Source organism: Lontra canadensis, unplaced genomic scaffold, assembly GCF_010015895.1.
Source record: "Lontra canadensis isolate GAN:19392208 unplaced genomic scaffold, GSC_riverotter_1.0 scaffold282, whole genome shotgun sequence".
Lineage (NCBI taxonomy): Eukaryota > Metazoa > Chordata > Mammalia > Carnivora > Mustelidae > Lontra > Lontra canadensis.
The window spans coordinates 20,468-40,027 of record NW_022631276.1 but is presented as its reverse complement, the minus strand read 5'-3'; positions in this window follow the sequence as shown (position 1 = coordinate 40,027).

Below are 19,560 nucleotides of genomic sequence, written 5' to 3'. Positions count from 1 at the left end.
GCATCTCAAGACAAACCGGCAACTGTCAGAGGATTGTAAGCTAGAGACTGGCATGAGATTCCCCTTCACTCTGTCTGGTCGTGCTCCGCAGTGATCACAAGCGCAGGTCGCCGCTCCGTGGTACCCCACAAAGACCAGCTGCAACCCTATTGGCTGTCAACCACCTTTCTGATCCTGCTCTGGAGCCACAGCCTCTCCGGGCGCAGCAGCACACAGGGAAGCATCCACACCCACCATCTGAGTCCTCGCCGGGGGCTTGCTGCCCACCGTTTTGGAGCCTACTTCCCCGAGCAGGTCCGCTCCCCTGGGCAGCTCATCGGCTGCCCCCCGGCTGGCATCTGGTGCTCAGCCCCGCACCACCTGGCCCTGTGCAGAGGACATGAGTGGGAAAGGTGGACAGGCCTAGCATCTGTCAGTGCAGCCCCGAGGGGAGGAAGGGCAGAGCTCTCCGGTTGCTCGGTGCGGAATCAAGGAGCTCTGGGCAGAAAGCGGGCGGAAGAGGACAGCATGAAGACCTTGTCACCAGTCTGGCCCATCCAGGGACGCAGCAAAGGGGTGGTCTGTTCTCTCTGTCTGAGTCCCATTCACAGCTGGGCTTAGGATGAACTAGCAGGAAGGCCAGACCCCTCCATCCCGTTCCTCCAGCCCTCACAGTCACCTGTGTAGCTGCGGCCCGCATCCAGGTCCGGGAGAGGCTGAACACAATGCAACAGCACCGTCCTGCTCCCAGCCTCGATGAGCACAAGGGAAAGGAACCGGTACAGGTGCTTTATCGACGCTGCCATCCCAATGAACACGCGCACCCAAGCCCGCAAGGCAGGCATTCTCATCCCCCTGGCCACGAATGGGAAAACAGAGCAGTTACACAAATGGCCTAAGGTCACACAGTCAGAAGAGGCAGAGCTGAGACGTGAGAATGCTGAGGTCTAATTTCTACCACCACGGGGCTCAGCCTTGGGCTGCCTGTCTGTCCGGGCTTCTGGAAGGGGCACCATAGGGCCAGTGTGACAGCTCTCAGCCCGCTTGGGCCGGGAGCCCCAGCACGTCTAGGGCCGCTCCAGCGACAATTAGAAAACCCAGGGTAGGGGAGAGCGCTGGAAGCAGGGTCACAAGGTACAGCTCTTTGAAGCCTTCCCACGTCCCAGGGCCAGCAAGAACTTGGGGAGGTACTGGCATGTCTGGCTGAACCTGGCTGAGGGGAGAGGCCTGCCAGACGGGCGCAGCCCCAGGGCTGATGGCAAGCGCTCAGTGTCCAGCACACCTAGGTGCGCAGGCCACCTGCAGCGAGCTCTGAGCTCTGTGACATGGCTGCTCTGGCCGTTTCATCCCAAGGGCCCCCAGCCCCAGCCCCAGCTAAGCCAGATGTCGAACAGCTGCCTCCCACTGGTAAGCTGGAGCCGGCCTCATGGGCAAGCTGAGCCCTTTATTACCCCAGGTGCCCCCTTGGACATCACCTGAGACCCCCAGCATGGAAGGCACCTGGGTCAGAGAGAGTGTGACATTCCTGGTAGGGACACTCCAAGCCTACACCGCCAGGCCCAGAGGAGTTCTGCAGGCTGGTACCCTGCAGCAGGACGGACTGAGGACACCACAACCCTCAGCTCCCTGGGTCTTCCCAGGGAAGCTTCTCAAAGCTGCCCCCCCAGGCCACCCATATTCAGGACGGCCTAAACCCACGTCGCATCCATCCAGCAGCCTCCATGAACAGTTACCAAGCGTAGGCCCCAAGAGATGACAAGGGGGAGGCTGAGACCAAACAGAGAACTGGGGTCCTGGACGAGCTGGAGACACAGACATGGAGACCAGCCAGGGGACAAGACGGGGAGACTCCATGAGAACTGTGGCACTGAGAAAGGAAGACTATTGAGAAGCCAAGGACCAGGAGGAGGGACAAACAGAGAGACCAAGCTCAGGAAACACCACAAGTAAGTTTCAAAGCAGGCAGGGACCCAGGACAGCCCCAGAGGGTGGAGATAAGCAGGGAGGGACTGGCCAGGGGAGGGATTCTGAGGACAGGAGTGGGGGGCAGAGAAATGAGGTCTGGGGAAGATAGTATGACAGGATCTGGCATGGGGGCTCCATCGGGAAGCGGGGTGCACCCAAAGTCCCCGGGTGGCCAGCTCTGCACCCTGGTGGCCAGTTTCAAATGACATCATCCTCCCTTGGGAAGGAAATGCCACCATGTCCCTGAAAGGGTCCCTCTCCCTTTCCTGGTACATCTCACCGGGCTCAGGGGCCCTCCTTGACCCCTGATACCCTGGCCAAGGTGCAGAGATGAAAAGAAGGGGTCTCTGAGGCCCCGTATCCATTCTCCCCTCCCCTCTGTTTGGAGACCAACAGCTGAGAAGACAGAAAAATATTTAAAAAGGAGAAGGTGGCGGGGGGTGGGGGGAGTGGAGAAGTGGAGAAGACCCAAGAAAAGCTACTGGTGCATGCAAGCTAAAAATCCAGAGACTAGATTTGAGTTATTAAAGCATTTGCTGCCATTCCTGCCTAGCTGACTGTTCGCATGTATGATGAGTCAGGGCAGATTCTATTACACTGGGAGATTAAGCAAATAAATGCTAGCTTTTGGAAACACATTAAAATGTGGGACTATGGAAATAAAATTATCTAGAAAATTGTATTAGCAATTCATTAGCTGCCATGAGACATGCAGCTGGGCAAGAGGCCGGGCGGCTTGACAACGCGGCTCCTCGCATCACCCGAGCCCCAGGGACGCCTGGTGCTCCTGCTGCTGCTACAGACAGACCTCATGCCTGATACCACTGGGGAGGTGGGACGAGCCTCCACCGGTTGCAGAAAACCTTTGGGAATCATCTGGTTGGAGTCACACCAGGGAGATGAAAGCAGCCCAGGGGTCTTGGCTCTGCTGCTTCCTTGCCTCGTGACTCTGAGCAAGTCAGTGAACTTCTCTGGACCAGAGTTTGCTCGTCCTTGGCCACCCAGTTGTCACTGAGAGCATCAAATGAGAGGCCCAGGTGCAAAGGCTTTCCAACTATAAAGTGAGAGCAGAGCCCCTGCCAGCCCAGACGCCGCCTTTGTCTGAATGGGAGAATCATGCCTCTTACTCTGGGCAGACGCAGATAGTCGCCTGGGTGCACGGCTCTGGCGAGCAGAGAGGGCTGGATCCCCACCTCTGATGCCCGCTTCCAGCCAGGCATCCCCCTACAGCCACGGACGGCCCAGATGGGGCTCACAGCCGCCCTGTGCAACACAAGAGCTAAGTTGTTCTATCAATGCTGGGCGGCTGCTTCCAGAAAGCTGACTCTAGAGGGGCATCTTGGATGAGTTACGCCATTTAGGACTCAATGCCAAGAACATCTTCTTCCTCTAAAGCCCTCACGACAACGGCACAGAAAACCCTTTGATGCATTTATTTTTGACATTCAGCTCTGCCTACTAGGTTGCAATCAGGAACTGCTCCCTTAATCTTTATGTTCCCCAACCCAGAGCACAGGGCCTGGCAGAGCATAGGCACCCGGTAAATGCATGGTGCATCAGAGACTAAGGAAGGAGCTGTGGGACGATCGCAAAGGGCAGACGAGGGGCAGGAGGTGGGGGGGGGGGGGCAGTCCTAGTACAGAAAGCCAGAGAGCTAGAGCTAGAGAGAAACTCAGACCAAATGCAGCCATTACCGAGCACTTCCAGCAGGACTCTCTTTGGAAATCAGTAACACCAAGTGACCCACAGTCATCTGATCTGGTTGGGGCCTCTCGTGTCTGTCTGGAAGGCTGGACAGGACTCCCCAGTTCCCACTCTGCATCTGAGCTCTGTGGGTCAGCAGCAAAGACCGAAACCACCGAAAGATGCAGTGAATCCAGACAACCTCCAGGCTGGCCCCCGAGCGGCAGCCCCACCTTGGCGCGGGGACACTGGGCTTCATTCCTTCCTCTGGGGAAACGGCATTCCCATTCCTAACTCACCTGCCCCTTCCAACTTCAACTTCCCAGGACTGTTCGGAGGCAAGGACGTGTGTTTCTGAGTACGTAAATTCTACAAAGGCTCTGTTTTGTACCAACCCGGAAATCATAATGTAAACTGGCCACATAAATTAGCCTGGGTCCAAAGGAAATAGTTTATCAGGTCAAGGAACAGCACCTCCTCTGCTCTTCCAAAGAATGAATGGGGGCTCCGTCTTGAGCTGCACTCCAAGGGTGTCTGCTTGACACGGTATATCACTGGAGGTAATGTAACAGGTTATGGAATGAGATAACCTCTTGAATGAAAAACCTGGGTCTAGATAACGTGGACAGGGCCCATGCAAATATCTGGGCTGCCACTTGCCTCCCTTCTGTCTCAGGAGACGGTGACCCACAGCCCATCCCCCCTCCAGCCCTAAGGGCAGCACGGCCCGTTCTGGCTGCAGGGCATTTCCAAGTAGCAGACTCTCGATTTAAAACAAGTTTAATTATAGCCAAAGGATGGGAGAAAGCCAAGGCCAGGGTGGAACCTGAGGCAGGAGGGGTGACACAGATCCAGGATATTTATTTCACCGAGGTGATGACCGGGTCTGAAATTATGAGACAAAAAACCCTCATGTTTACACCTGTGCCATTTCCATACCAATTAGCTCTTTAATAGAAAGGAAGGAGCAGGATCAGAGGGGTACACAGCTGGAAAAGATGTTCAGGTGCTACACCTTCTTGGAACAAGGCTCTTATTATCTCCAGCATAAGCAGTTTCTTAATCAAAAGAGCAGAGGGATCTAAATATACTGTGGCTTTTTTCGGTAAGCTAGCTGTGACTGCCAAGTGTGCGTGTGCTGGACTTCGTGCACGCCTGTGTGTGTCCGTGCGTGCACACGGCCCACAGATGGGCTTGTTGGGTCCAACCCCACCTAACCTCACCCAGCAGAAGAACAGCTGTCTTCCCCGCCAACCCCCACGGTTTTGTTTTTTCTCCCCAGAGGAAGAAAATGTCAACTTTAGGGCAGCTGCAAAAACCTTGATTTAAACTGGAACCATTCCCCACCCCGCACCCCCAACCTGACCTCCAAATCCTTCAGACAGGCCTTTCTACTCCCTCTGACCTCCTGGGTGCCATTTCTGGCCATGGCAACCCTGGGTAGCCCCACACCAAAACCATCCTGGAGACTGCGGTCGTACCCCCTTCCCTATCTTTCCCCTTGCTCCCTCCTCTGCCCCTGGCCCCAGGTCATTGTTAAAGAGCACAGAAGAACGGAACGGCATCATCCACTGGGCAAGAGAAAAAGACCAAGAGACAAGCAGCCCGAGGCTGACTCACCCCACAGGAAGGCTCTGTCTGCATCTCAAGAGGGTAGAGAAGGCTACAGGTGCGGAGGGGGCAGGGACAGAGAGCAGACAGAAAGGAAATGAATGCCCAGCCATGACAATGGTAGGGGTGCCTCCCTTTTGACTCCCCCCGTACCATCCTTTAGGGTTTGGCTCCTTTTCAAGGGATCTACTGGAGAAAGGGCCAAGAGCTCCCTTGTGAGATGTTCTCTTGGGCACAAGTGATAGGAGCATTTGGGTTGAGCTCCTGAAACCCCAGCCTTCTTCAGAAAGCTAGCTGCTTGCACAATGAGGGCCCAGGCTGCCCATACCAAGTAAGTGTCAGCCCCGTGACCCCTGAGAAAGACAGCTTCCAAGAGTGGGAGACAAGCCCCACTATATCCTTTCCTGCTGGCAGCCTCCCTCGAAGGACAGCTAGAGAAGATGGAGAAGACACCTCGGGAGGCCTGCCTTGAACCAGATCAGCCACCAGCCTGTGTATGGGGGCTTGTCTCCCACATACAGAGTCACCTGCTGCTGGGACATCTTTAATCATTGGTTCAGTTACCTCTTCGCAGACCAAGCCTAAAGCTAAAAACCTTAGCATCTAGTCTTCTTGTCGACTTCAGCCTTGTCAGTTCCAGTCTCCTCATCCAGCCCTCCCACCCCTGTTTCCTTTTTCTGGAATCTTGGAAGGCAGTCTATAGAAACTTCCACTTCCACAAGGGAAAGGAGGAATGTGAGGGTTTCATACCATGAGCCCACGGAGCAGGGAGTTCTCAGTGAATAACCAAACAAGGGGCGGGGCTAGAGCAGCAGATTCAAATTTGTTATGAAATGAAGCCACGGATGGGTGAGTGATTGCATGTCTCAAGGCACACACCCCTGTGCACGTGTGCACGTGCACACCCTCTCGGTCTCTGGGGGAATGTGGCTGCACCCTCAGGCAGCAGCTAGCAATGCTGGCTTCCAGAAAACTGTGTATTTGTTTAGCAGTGAGCTGCAGACACAAGTGCATTTCATTACCCGGCACCTCCAGCTACAGTAAACAAATTTGTCAGCTCACTAGCTCATTAAGGTGCACCCCGGACACGGGGGATTTATTGAGACCTGCACAATAAAAGTAACATGAATGGATTTACTAATTTTGTCAATCACTCCAACAAACGAGCCAGAGAGGAAGAGAAACTGGGGGAGGGGGACAAGAAAGGGGATGGAAAAGGAAGGGAATGAAGGAAAACAGAGAAAGAAAGTTGAGTTTGGTTTGCAAGAGAGTGTCAACAGGTGAAAAGGGGACCAGATCGGTGCTCCGCTGCTGCCTCCCACCTCCACGCTCCACGCACCTCCCGGCGGGCCCCACTTTCCAGGGGGTACGGGCCCCTGGCAGAAAGGGTGCCAAGGGCAGATGTCAAACTGATGGGAACGTGTCCCTCGGTTCCGCCCTTCCCGGCATCTGACGCAGAAGTAAGGAAGCCGAGGATTCAAAGCCACACGAGGGGAAGTAACTGCGTCCTCCGAACCAGAAGCGACCGGCTGCCTGTCCCGATACTTCCCATCTGCACCTGCAGCCACTTCCCAGTCGTGTTCCTGAGCCCTTCCAGACATTCCCGAATCCAAACTTCCCCCACGAGAGCAAGAGGAGGAAGCAAAGAAGGAGGGGTGGAGAGAGAGAGATTGTGTGTGTGTGTGTGTGTGTGTGTGTGTGTGTGTGTGTGCAGGGGGTGGGCTTGGGGTGGGAAGTAAATCCAGAGAGGTATGCAGCCTCTGGTCTGTAACTTTCAAAATGACAGCAGGACTGGGGCAAAGGTCACAGGGTCCACGGCCTTAAGCACCTCAGCCAGCTGTGGCGGTGCAGCCTGTAGCCCGCAGGACGCCTGCCCGTATAAATCAGCGGTAAGCTGCACCCGCTGGGGGCGAGGACAATGGGCCCACATGGGGGCGGGAGGCAGGACAATGGGGCCTGGCCAGTGCGCAGGCCTGGAACAAATGCGCCCTGGCACCACGGGGGCCCCCATTTGTGAAACTAATTGGCCCACGATTGAAAAATTGGACCAACTTCAACAGCCCCGAGAGGAAAGGGGCAGTAGCCGGCGGCAGTAGCCGTCGCCTAACCCAGCCCAGCCCCTGGGCCCAGCCCTGGGATCAGAAGCTTCTCACAGGTACTAGCCACTCCGGCGGAGGAGCGGTGCCTTGGAGATGGGACCCGGCAGGGGAGATGGGGTTGGGGAGTAGGGCAGGTGGACAAGCTGCCTTAGGGACCCATGGTCAGCTTTTCCTCCCAGGACTTCTCACTAAAGACTCGCCATGGAAGAGGGGTAGAAGACAGTAAAGCCCTGGGGTCTTCAGCCAGAAGGCCTGTCCTCAAGTCCTGACTCAGTGACTAACTTGCTGTGTGCCGTTGGGTAGGTGACTAGACCTCTCTGGATCTCCGTTTCCTCACTGGAAAAATGAATGTGGAAGTAAATGATCCTTGAAAGCTTTTCCCCCTACTCTAACACTAACAGTCAATCATCCTAGGCCTGTTGAAGACTGAAAGATCCTTTCTCCCACTGAGATACAGTTCAGGCATTTCTCTTTCGAAGTCTGATCTGACAGCCCTCTTTTAGTTAAAGAGAATCTCGAGGCTTCCCTGGAAACCACTGTCTCGGGCTCACAGATAGTCACAGGTGAGGGAACGGAAAGACCTAACCTTAAGTGAGAATCTGTTGGAGGTCAAGCCAGGTCTATCCCTTCTCAAGCAGCCCTGTGAGACAGGGCATTCTTAGAAGATGGGGGAAAGCAAGACTTGAGAGAACCCAGCAGGGCCGTTCTCTCAAGTGACCACGAGTTACCTACTGAGTTCCTTCCAGAACTGGCCATCCACTCAGAAGGGCAATCCTTGAGTCACTGGGTCTGAGGGTGCCTGCAGGGCTCTGTGCTGATGGGGTGGGGACAGGGGAGCAGACCTTGCTCTCCCATGCGCCCAACACTGTCATAACAAGTGACCCTCTGATTTCCTTAGGGCCCTGTGCCTACGCATACCAGGCTCTGGAAGTCTCAACGGTGGGCCTAGAACTTGACGGGAGGGCACTGCAGCTCCACCCGAAGAGAAGGTCCAATGTCCTTATTTGGAGAATAAATTCTTACCAGGTCTTTCTCCTCACGTGCGTTCATTAGGTGGACAAGACGTTTTCTATGGAGAGTCAATCTCTCCAGTCCCAGGCCTGCCCCGACTCATCTTGAGGCCCCCCCCAGGGGAGGAACCAGGGCCCAGAAGAGGGGTCTCTGGGAAAACAACTCAGCTGGGGTCTTCTTTAACACATCCTGTAACCCCCCGATGTATTCCAGAGACAGTGAGGTGAAGGTAGAAGGAGGTCCAGAGATAAAAGCTGGGGTAGACCAGGAGAGACAGAGGCAGACAAAGACCCAGAGACACAGCATGGGCTAGGGAAGTGAGCCGGGGCTGGGGGGACAGATACTCAAAATAAAGTGAAATGCTGATTGTTTCAGAGCCATTTCAGTATCTGACACACATCAGGCATTGAGAAGAAAAAGCAAGCCCACATAAATAAACAAAACCCAACCAAAGAGAGAGAGAGAGAGAGAGAGAGAGAAGGACGTATTCATTTTACTGACATTTTAATGGTTCCTCTCTTCTCCCCCCCAGAAGATGATTACAAATTAAGCAGCTTTTAAATGCTTTTTACTGTCAACAATTAAAAGGAGGCTGGGAGCCTGAGAGGGTGGTGGCCATTCATTCCCACAGTAACCGGGCTATCACAAGCCCTGCCGGCCTTCCCGTACTGTACCTCGCACAATGGCCAAAAAGGGGAAAAGCGCGCAGGCCGGTATTTTGGAGGACATGCAGAAACAAATTAAAATATAAAGAGCTCCAGCACAAAGATACCGAGAGTGAAGGCGGGGCAGGCCAGGCTCTCAGGAGGGAACGTCTTAACAATGGCAGAGTTAGAGCTCAGCCTATGACACCTTATTTTGGGCTGCCATGCATTCGTTTTATGGGGAGAGAGAGAGTTTTATAGGAAGGATGAAGAGTGGAGGTGGCCTTCCTAGACACAGAGGAATAAACAGGAGAACCCAGGCGCTCTAGGCCAGGCCCCAGGGCGTGAAGGAACCTGACTCTTCAACCTTGGGCCCAGGTCCACCGACACCCTAGCCCTTCATGACCTGTGCCCTGGCTTTCTCGGGGGCCTCACAGGGAGAAACCAGGTGATCATCATTTCATTCTGGTCAGAGGATAGGATTTCATTCCAGAGCGAACCAAAAGAGCAAATAAAATTTTTTAGCAACGGACCCTCTTCTTTCGCAGTCTACACTGCCGACCCTGCCCACCTGCGCCGGATACCACCCATCGCTGGGGTCTTTCTGAAACACCAAACCCCTTGGATTGGGTCCCAGTCCATGTTTGTGCTAGGACTCTTGTTCGGACTCTTTGGGATGGATTCAAAGACCCCAAATCATCTCAGGTGCCTTTGGGAATAACGGGGTAAGGAAAACTCACCCCCAGGATAGAGGGGAGAAAAGAAAGGACTGAAAGTAAAACAGAGCCGGGCCGAGCCCCACGGGATCCGGCTCCCCGGCTCCCTCCCAAGCTCTCGGGAGAGCAACACGGAAAGTAACCGGAGCAAGCCGGCTCCTCGGGGAGGATGCGCCGGTCGGTTTCTGTACCGTAAAGTTTAATATGCGGGAGGGGCAACAGAGACATAAAAGAGACACGTCCCCTTTAAAAGGAAATATAATTTACAGTGTGCAGCCAGGCGGCCCATAGTTTCAATCTCGTTTACTATAGAGAAAACTCTGCTAGCTGTTCTCTATCCCACAAATCCGATTTAATCAGACAAGCCAGCCAGCGTGGCTTGGAGTAAAAACGGATAATTAGTAAACAGAGAGCTACTCCAGTGCTTCATTGGCATTCGAGTTGGGCTACTGTGTCGCATTTAAAATGCAGTCTGATGAAGTTTACAAAATCAAACCATTTGTTACTCCTATTGAAGAGGCTTCAGGCCACTTGCAATTAAATTGGAATTAGTGCTCAGAATGAGACACAGCAAATTCATACTAAAAAGGGATCTGACTTTGAGACATTTGACTTCACTTCAACAGTTTTCCATGTGAGTGTGTGTGGGGGTGCGACGGAAAGACTCCTCACTCACCCCGACTCTGCAGGGCTCCCCGACTCAGAGAGCCTGCCCCCCCACAACCTGCGCGTCTCTGGGCTGGCTGCAGGGGGATGGGGCCGCAGGGGAGGGGAGGGACAGCTGACACTGGAGAGCCAGGCCCCGCATTCACACCAGGACGATACTGTACTAGGGAAAACGTGTCCACAAAGGACCATATGGCTCCCTTCTGCATTGAGCCTTTGGACAAGGGGGTGGAAGGGGGGCGGGGAAGCTGCCAGAAGGCACACTTCCAGGGGGCACCGGCCCCGCCCACCTCAGACAGCAGGCTGGCGGCTCCCAGAGAATGGGGGCACCTTTTCCGCCTTGGCTGCGTTCCTGTGACGCTCCTGCCTTCCCTCCCTCACGGACGCAGGCACAGGGACGGTTTCTGAAACCACGTCCTACCCATCAGCACACTCCTGGCCCCGTGTACCGCCCCCTTCCAGGCAGAAAAGGCAAGGCCAACTCAGTCTTGGCAGGCCTTCCTGACCTAGAGCCCACAAAGCCCCCAAACTGTCCAGGGACAGAATTCAGAAGGCTGGTGAACTTGGAGAAGAAAACAATCACATCTTTATTTTCACCAACCTCTACCTAAAATTTAGCAGCTCCTTCAATGGGAAATGAAAGAAAAACAAAAAAACACACAAAAACACAAAAAACTAACCAGTTGTATTAGCTGTACTTATGGCCTGGTCATCGGCAGTGTGTATTTGCATACCACATCAGAAGGGTTGCATTTATGTCGAAATATTTATGCAAACCACTCCTGCAAAAATACAGCGGATATCCAGCCACTCCTTGAGTTCAACAGGATAACAAAGAATAACACATGTTATACTACAGTTGAGTTTAAAAAAAAATATTTTGATCTCCATATTTAGAGTTTCCATTTATAATCTTAAGGTATTTTACTTTATGTACTTGGAGACATTATCCTAAGGGAGTGTTCACGGATTTCCCCCAGAGAGCTCCCGGAGCCCATAGCACAAAATACTGAGAATTCCTGGTCTCGAGGGCCAGGGGGAGTCCGTGTTTAATGGGCACAGAGTTTTAGTTTGGGAGGAGGGAACAGTTCTGTGGATGGACGGTGGTAAAGATTGTCCAACAATGTGATGGTGCTTATTCCCACTGAACTGCACACTTAGAAATGGTTAAAACGGCAAACTCGGGGGGGTGTCTGGGTGGCTCAGTGGGTTAAGCCTCTGCCTTCCGCTCTGGTCATGATCTCAGGATCCTGGGATCGAGCCCCGCATCAGGCTCTCTGCTCAGAGAGCCTGCTTCCCCCTCTCTCTGCCTGCCTCTCTGCCTACTTGTGATCTCTGTCTGTCAAATAACAAATTAAATCTTAAAAAAAAAAAAAAAACAAACGGCGAACTCTGTTATACATATTTTATCAAAATAAAAAGAAGCTTTAGTCTCAACCAGTGGAAAGTTATTTGTACGTCCCACAACCCCTTTGCTGCCCAGATGTATCCGGACTAAAAACCAGTTTCACTCCTTCCCCACTCCTGTGGTCACTCCCACAGGAAGTGGGGAGTGACCACGTATGGGTCTTTGGGAAGGACCCAGCAGGAGGTCCAGACTTCTCAGCTCTGACACCAACCAGCCTTGGTGAGTGGCTTTAAGTTCAAGGTTTACGGTCTCCCTCTCCCCATCAGAATGAAAGCCACCTGAGAGCAGGGCCTCCTCTCTCTCCCACCCCACTGGACGTTTTGGGCCTGACAGGTGTTTGATGAATGTTTCCTGGGTAGAGGGAGGGACCAAGGGCCAGATGAGGGATTAAACAATGCATTTCATCTCTCTGTACCTCAGTCTCATCCGTGATGTAAAGAGGATAGGCTCCATGATCCTTTAAAGCTCCTACAGTCTGGGGGGATTCCATCTGCTCCCCGTACTCCCCCACCTGCTGCCCACAGCTTCCCCGGGGCGCAGCCCAGAAGCAGACAGGTGGGGAGGCGCTGTGGTGGCAGTGGGTCTGATGTGGAAAACGGAGGGTGACAGGCCACCACCCTTGGACCCCAGGACCTCCCTGCTGTCCTCGGGGACGACCCCATGCTGGCCCACGAGGCCTCATGCCCTGCCCGCCCACGGGGGGAGGAAATGGGCTGGTAATGGTGCTCAGAGGGCAGGCGGGGAATTGACAGGCTTGCTGCGTAGACAAGGGATGAGAGGGTGTCCTGGAGGCCCAAGGGGAGGCACATAATGTCTCTGAGAGCCTGAACAGAGGAGATGCTCCTTTCTGTTATTCAGGGAGGGTGGGGGAGCAACCTGATTATGGTCAAGAAAGAGAAATGAAGCACCAGCCCCCAGACTCCCCCACTTCCCGCAGATCGGGAGGCACACTCCCCGCGAGTAGGCTGCATCCCTGACTCAGGGCACTATCCTGGGGTGAGGAGGCGGCGCGCCCAGCAGAGTGAGCCTGGGCTCCGAGGCCACCTCAGCGGGTCGTGTGTGTTCCCTGGACAACGGATGGGCAGCCCGGTCCTCCCCGTCCCACGCACGCGCATGTACACCCATGACGTGTGAAGGAAGGTCTGGAGAGAAACTCCAGCTCAAGGTCCTAAAAAGGAGACGCAAAGCTGACTGTCCCTTCGTGGCCTGGGGTCCTCCTTCCCTCCTGCGTGAATCCTGTTTCCTAGGTTTCCCCTTTCAGTTCCTCCTCCGGAGTTCCTGGGCCACTCCCTGCCGGGACAGGGGCCTGGGGATGGTGACGCTCAGACAACGGCCAGGTGTCCGGCGTCCCGGTCATAAACGCAGAGGCGGGAAGACACTCCCCTGAGCTGTCCACCGAGCACCAGCTTTGCTCGGTCACCACACCTTCTGTCCTCTTGTCCTGCCTTCCAGTGACCCTCCTTTCTCTCTTTGGGTGCTGGCGATTTTATTTCCCTCGGGACACAGTATGGAGCATTGTTGTGGGCACCGCTCGGGCCTATTCTCCCTCACTCACTCACACATCTAGTGTTTTCTGAGTTTCCATTCTGGGCAGGCGCCGAATCCCAAGGCTGCTCATCACCAGTTAGTGCACAGCTGAAAGCCTGGACTTTGAAGTCAGACCAAACCTGGGTTCAAATCCTGTCTCTGCCATTTCTTCACCAGCCATAGAGTCATATGCACGTCCTCAAAGCTCTGGGTCTTGGTTGCCCCGGCTGTATTAGAGTCACAACAGACACGTGCAAGGCTGCTGAGAAGGCGGCAGGTGATACAGGGAAAGTGTTTGCCTTGTGGCCGGACGGCAAGACCCGAGACACGGGAGGTGCGGGGAATGCTGCTCCGGGGGACAGGGCGTGGGCCGTGGGAAGACCGGTGGGCAAGTAAGCAGACGGTGGTGTTGTAACAGGTGCCATGAGCTCAGTGAACAGGCCCACCGCAGCCGGTGCTTGGAGGGAGCACTCCCGGCCCTCCGCCACCAACCGGAGCTAGTCCTCTAAAGCAGTAAATGCAAACCTCCTTCCCTGCCTTCAAGTTCTGCCATCCAGGACGGGTCCTTGCTCTCCAGATATCCCTAGCGTGCTCTTCCCTCCCTTCTTTCCAGCTCTTTCCGTCCACACTCCTAGGCCCACGCTTCAACTCCCAGCTGCCTCCTTGCTGATTCCCAGACTCCCCGGCCCCTTATCCTTCCATGGCTCCCACCGTGACGAACCCACCCTTGGCTCAGTTTCTTCCCCCGCCTCTCCACTCCGAGGACCGAGGGCTGCCTGCACGTACTGCCTCTCCTTCCCGAGGCTCATTAACCCCTCCACCCACCATCATCTCCTTCATTGTCCCACCGAGACCAAAACCATTTGCTTCTGATAACCAGTGACCCCCACGTGTTGCTAAACCCAACAGACATTTTCTCATCTTCCCCATAGGGAACTTCTCAGCAGTATTAAGACTGTTGACCACTTTTTCCATTTTGAAACCTCTTCCGTAACACCACATTCCCCTGGGCTCCCTCCTTTCTCTTCCACTAATGCCTTTCCAGTCTCCAAGCGGGCTTCGACTGGTTCTGGAGAGGCACCATGGGGGGCTACCTCCGGATTCTGTGTTAGGCTCTCTTCTCTTTCAGTATATTCTTGTTCTAGAAGCTCACCAACTCCCAGGGCTTCCAAGGTCATTTACACGCTGCTGACGCCCAAACACACATGTCCAGAGGGTCTCTCTCTTCTGAGTTCCCCACACAACTGTAGACCCAAATGCCTCCCCAGAAGCTCCCCACTGGACATCTTCCTGCTCTAACATCAAAATTGTTCGTTACCTGAACCAGTGCAATAACAAAAAGCTCTGCTCTCCTCTTGTGTTCCCCATTTCAGTCAAGAGCTCCTCTACGGTCATCCCACTGCCCAAGCAAGGAAGGGGACCACCATCCTTGGTTTCTCCTTCTAAGCTACCATACCTTCTTGTCTAGACTGTGGCAGTATTAGCCCAACTCATCTCCCTGCCTCGCATCCATTCACAACTGCGTAGTGTCCATTGTTTTTCTGAAACCTAACCTGATGTCACTCCCTAGACTAAGACCTTCTCATGACTCCCTCTTGCCCTCAAGAAAGCAGAGCTATTTAACATGGTTTTCAGGGGCCTTCCCATTTTACACCCACTTACCTCTAAAGCTTCTGGTCTTTGTACCCTTTCCCACTCCCGTGTGCCATTCTGTGAACTTGCCTAATTCTCTCCCAGCTCTGGACCTTAGCCCATGCTGACCCCAGACTGGCCTTCTTCCCTTTCTCTCTCATTCGCTCCATTTATGTAATGACTTTGATGACACCACCTCCAGGAGGCCTCCCTAGTTGGAAGCCTTCACGTGTGCTCTTCCAACAGGATTCATCCTGCGTATGATGTGTTCGCTGACGTACCTGTCTCCCTGTACAGTGTGAGCTTCGTGAACAGACATGCTCATTTTCCTCAGCGCTGTGTTCCCAGAACCTAATACATGATTAGGTGCCTCCTGGGTGCTTGACAAGCACTTACCGAATGGGTAAATAAGTAAACAAATGAATACACAGAAATGTAACCTGGGGCACCTGGGTGGCTCAGCTGGTTAAGCGTCCAGCTCTTTTGGCTTCAGGTCATGAACTCAGGGTGGTGGGATCGAACCCCGTGTCTGGTTCCACACTCAGCAAGGAATCTGCTTGAGATTCCCTCTCCCTCTGCTCCTCCCCTAATTCTCACTCTCTCTCTAAAATAAATACATAAATCAAATCTTAAAAAATAAAATGTGATCTATGAATATTCTGTGGGCTTGGGCCACTGGCCTTGGCAGATGATGATTCCTCGAACCCAAACCATTCATCTTTGACTCCTACCAGCTTCAAGGAAGCACACCTCCTTACCCTCCCCTCCAAACCCCGCCCCCACCTGCACCAGCCCGGATCCCGTGGCAGGCTCTGGGCCTATGTTCTTGTATCTGTAACGTGTAAGACTGTTAGGTGTGCACGCATACCCACGTGCTTCAGAACCAGAGTGTGGGCTCTCCCCGGTGTGGCTGCTCCCCCGCAGCCCGGAAGCCATCATTCAAGGGGTACCCAAGATAGAACAACTGAGATGTCTCTTCGAGATGGCAAGTCATTCCCATCCGTGGAGGATCCAGACCTTCCGGCGGAGGGCTGCAGCGTGGAATTCCCAGACACCACTCCATGGCCGTGGCCGAGAGCTGGCAGCCAGCAAGCCCCCATGGGTTCGGAACCTGAAGTCAAATCTGGCACGTCCTTTGGCCGCTGGCAGGACAGGGACCTGAGGCTGCTGATGCATCTGGTACACGCTTCCTCCTGCTTCCTCCCTCAGACTATGGGAAGCCCTCAGTGGCCCACAGACACACAGGCAAGCCCCAGCAGCAGAACCCTTTATGCCCGGGCTGTGGGCTCTTCAAAAACACTCGTGGAGGGTTTCATCCCTTCTTAGGTGGCGACGGTGTATACTATACTATTTAGTGACTCCATTTCTACAGCAGATGAAAACCCCTAAAATAGGGCTAATGGAAATGCCGAACCCATGTCACTAACACACACATAAATTGTGACCCCCCAGTACCATCCTGCTAGGAAAATAAAGATCAGTTTCTCTTAAAGAGTTGAACAGGCTTTTGTCTGGTTTGGGTTCAGTGCTACTCTTGGCTCTGGCCCAAAACCCCAGTTCTTGTGGCTCTAGGGCTGGAGGCCTTGTCAGCGGTGAATGTGGCACAGGTGTCCTCGTAAGCAGAGATGACGACTCAGGCAGCGCCAGGACTCGAGCTTGCAGGCAAATGTGCCCTGAACATCAGGTCCCTCCTTGTATCCTGACACCAGGCTCTTACCTCCTGATCCCCAAAATTCAAAGAACCCCCCCCTTTTTTTTTAAAGATTTTATTTATTTGTCAGACAGAGATCACAAGGAGGTAGAGAGGCAGGCAGAGAGAGAGGAGGGGAAGCAGGCTCTCTACTGAGCAGAGAGTCCAATGTGGGGCTCCATCCCAGCACCCTGGGATCATGACCTGAGCTGAAGGCAGAGGCTTTAACCCACTGAGCCACCCAGGCGCCCCTCAAAGAACCCCTTTAAATGAGAAAGACGACCAGTGTTTACTCAATCATCTTTATGCTTCCTTCCTGTCTTGGGGAGGGGTGGGGGGCTGGGATGCTGGGGAGTCGTACAAGGGGCCACTGAGAATTTGCACAGATGACAGTTTCTGTTCATTTGGGTTAAGGTCATCATGAGTTTCAAAGAGTTTGGCAAAAGTCACTGAAAGGAGTGAGGAATCTTCAAAACATTCCCCTCTGAGCTCAGATGGAAGTGCTGTGGGATTTTCCATGCCTCTGGAATCAGCGGCAAAGGCAAGAAAGACATACCCCTTCCTGCCAAAGATGTCTACATCAGGAACGTTTCCCCACCAGCCCTCACCGAGGTCTGTCCTGTTTCATAAATGTAGTCCATGCAGGAACATCTTGGGATCCTAGCACTTTCCATCACGTGGGTCTGCCCTCCGCACTTACCCATCCCTCATCCCTCTGGGCCCCTCCACTCTCCAAACACTCCCCGGGCCACACGTTGGGCCACACGTTGCACCCCTCCTTCTCCCTGGGGCAGTCATTACAGTGGATTTCCTGAAACAGCGGCCTACTGACAGGAGACTAGCCTCCTGGTAACACCACACAGCTGGAGAGTGCCGGAGGCCACCGCTTCATTTGAGGGGCCCAGAGAAGAAAGCACTCGGGAGACAGAGAGGAGACAAACCGCCACTGCCTGCCCCCAGCCCTACATCTCCCAGCGATGACGCTTCAGCAGCTTGTAAGCTCTGGCTCTTCTAGAGACCGTGGTGAGGGTGATGGCAGTCGGGGAGGCCTGACAGGAAGCCGGTGTGGTCAAGGGGGCACACGGGGGCTCCCTGTAATACTTTCTACCTCAGCACATCCACAAGTCAGCTGTCTGTAGCTACCTCGGCTGCCATTGGTTTAAAGCTAATTTTGGACAAAGCAACTTCCGTTATCTTTGAACAGGCAGCACCTGGCTGGATTTCCCCAAAGAAGCTCATTCTCCAAGGGGTGAAGGTCCCACAGACACCACGGTCCTGGGCTGGGTGGGCCACTGTGTGCAGTCTGCCCAGAAAGGCCGCTCCTGAAGACGAAGACAGAGACAGGGACAACAGGGCCAGCCAGGAGTCAGGGCTGGTTCTCTTGTGATGCGGGGCCCTCTGTGCTAGGAAAGAGACCACCAGGTGCGGTCACGCTCACCTCTCTTCCACGTCCTCTGCATGTCTGCAAATCTTCAACCAGGGACACCTCAAAAATGTCCGCCCGCGGCCATCTTTATGACAAGGTTCTGTACCTTCCAGAACTTTCTCGGTGACTGCTGTGGTGAGTGTCCCCTCCACCCCATTAGTCAGTCCTCATACCTGTCTCCAGATGGGAGCGCATGAAGAATGTCTGGATTATTGAGTGATTTGCTGACATGCTAATTAATTATGAGCTTGATTAATTAATTAATGGGTGCTTACCACAAGGCAACAGACAAATAAAAGAATGGTGCCAGAGCTTTCCTCCCACTTACAAGACTCGGCTCCTTGCCCAAACTGGCCACTGAGCTGATGGGGCCTGGGGACGCGCTGAAGCATCAGACATAGTCCCTGCCCTCGAGGCACTTCCCCTCTACGGAAGTGACAGATTCAAGTGACACTTAGAAAACTCTCACGGCTGGAACCTGAAGGCGTGGAGGGATCGGGTTCCAAGTTGAAAGTCTCTCGGCATCCACCTCTCCCTGCAAACTCACCCTCTCTTCTGTCAGGGCTATAAATGCCGTATTTCCACACACCCACGTCCACCTGAGTGTGCGCGGACACACGCTCCCACGCCGGCGTCCCCCGCGGAGACGTGAATGGTCGCCATTCAGGGCCAGGGCCTGGGTTATATCACGAGAGAATCGCAGGCAAGGGGCAGCCCGAACTTTCCTGTCCTGGAAGTTGGCCTCTGCCTGTGCTGATTTATTCCAAGGACCATCTGGGCACAGAGAACAACGCGGTCTCCTATGTGAATGACCGGCCCTGTTAGTCATACCCTCTTAACTCGACCCCTCCGTCCCCTAATCTTCACACTTTCCTTCACTCCCTTTGACGGAGGCCAAGGACTGGCTCCCTTTTCTCACCTCTCCTGAGGCTGGAGAAGTTTGTCCAGGACAAAGAGCTCTGCCCTCGTGCCTGTGGCTCCAGCAGTCACACTGGGACAGGCTATAGGAAAAGGGACCTGTCTCCACTGCCCCTCACCAACCACCACCCCCCCGGCCCCCACTGCCCTGTTTGGACAGGAAGAGATTCCCTCCCCAACGACACTTCCCCAGACTGCCCAGGCCCTCCAGGCCCCAAGCCAGCTGGACTCAAGAATTAGCTCCGAGCACATCATGTCCTCAAAGCTGTCTGTGAACCGGCCCCACGGCACTCTGAGAACACCACACGCCCTGTACAACGCCCCCACACTTGTGTCTGTGCAACACCACTGCTGGCCTAGTCACCTCTGCCTTCAACTGTCTGCTAGCTGTCTGACACAGGGAGTGGCCTATCTGCTTTCTCCTTAAGTGACAGTCCCTCCAAAAGCAGGGAAGAAAGGATCCTCTACTCTCCCTCACAGCCTAGCATGGAGCCAGCTCCAACCAGCCTTGAATGACCCCGACTCAGAAGCCCTGACTTTTCTGGCTGTAATAGAGAGTTTTAAAATGTTTGCTTCCTCCCCGGT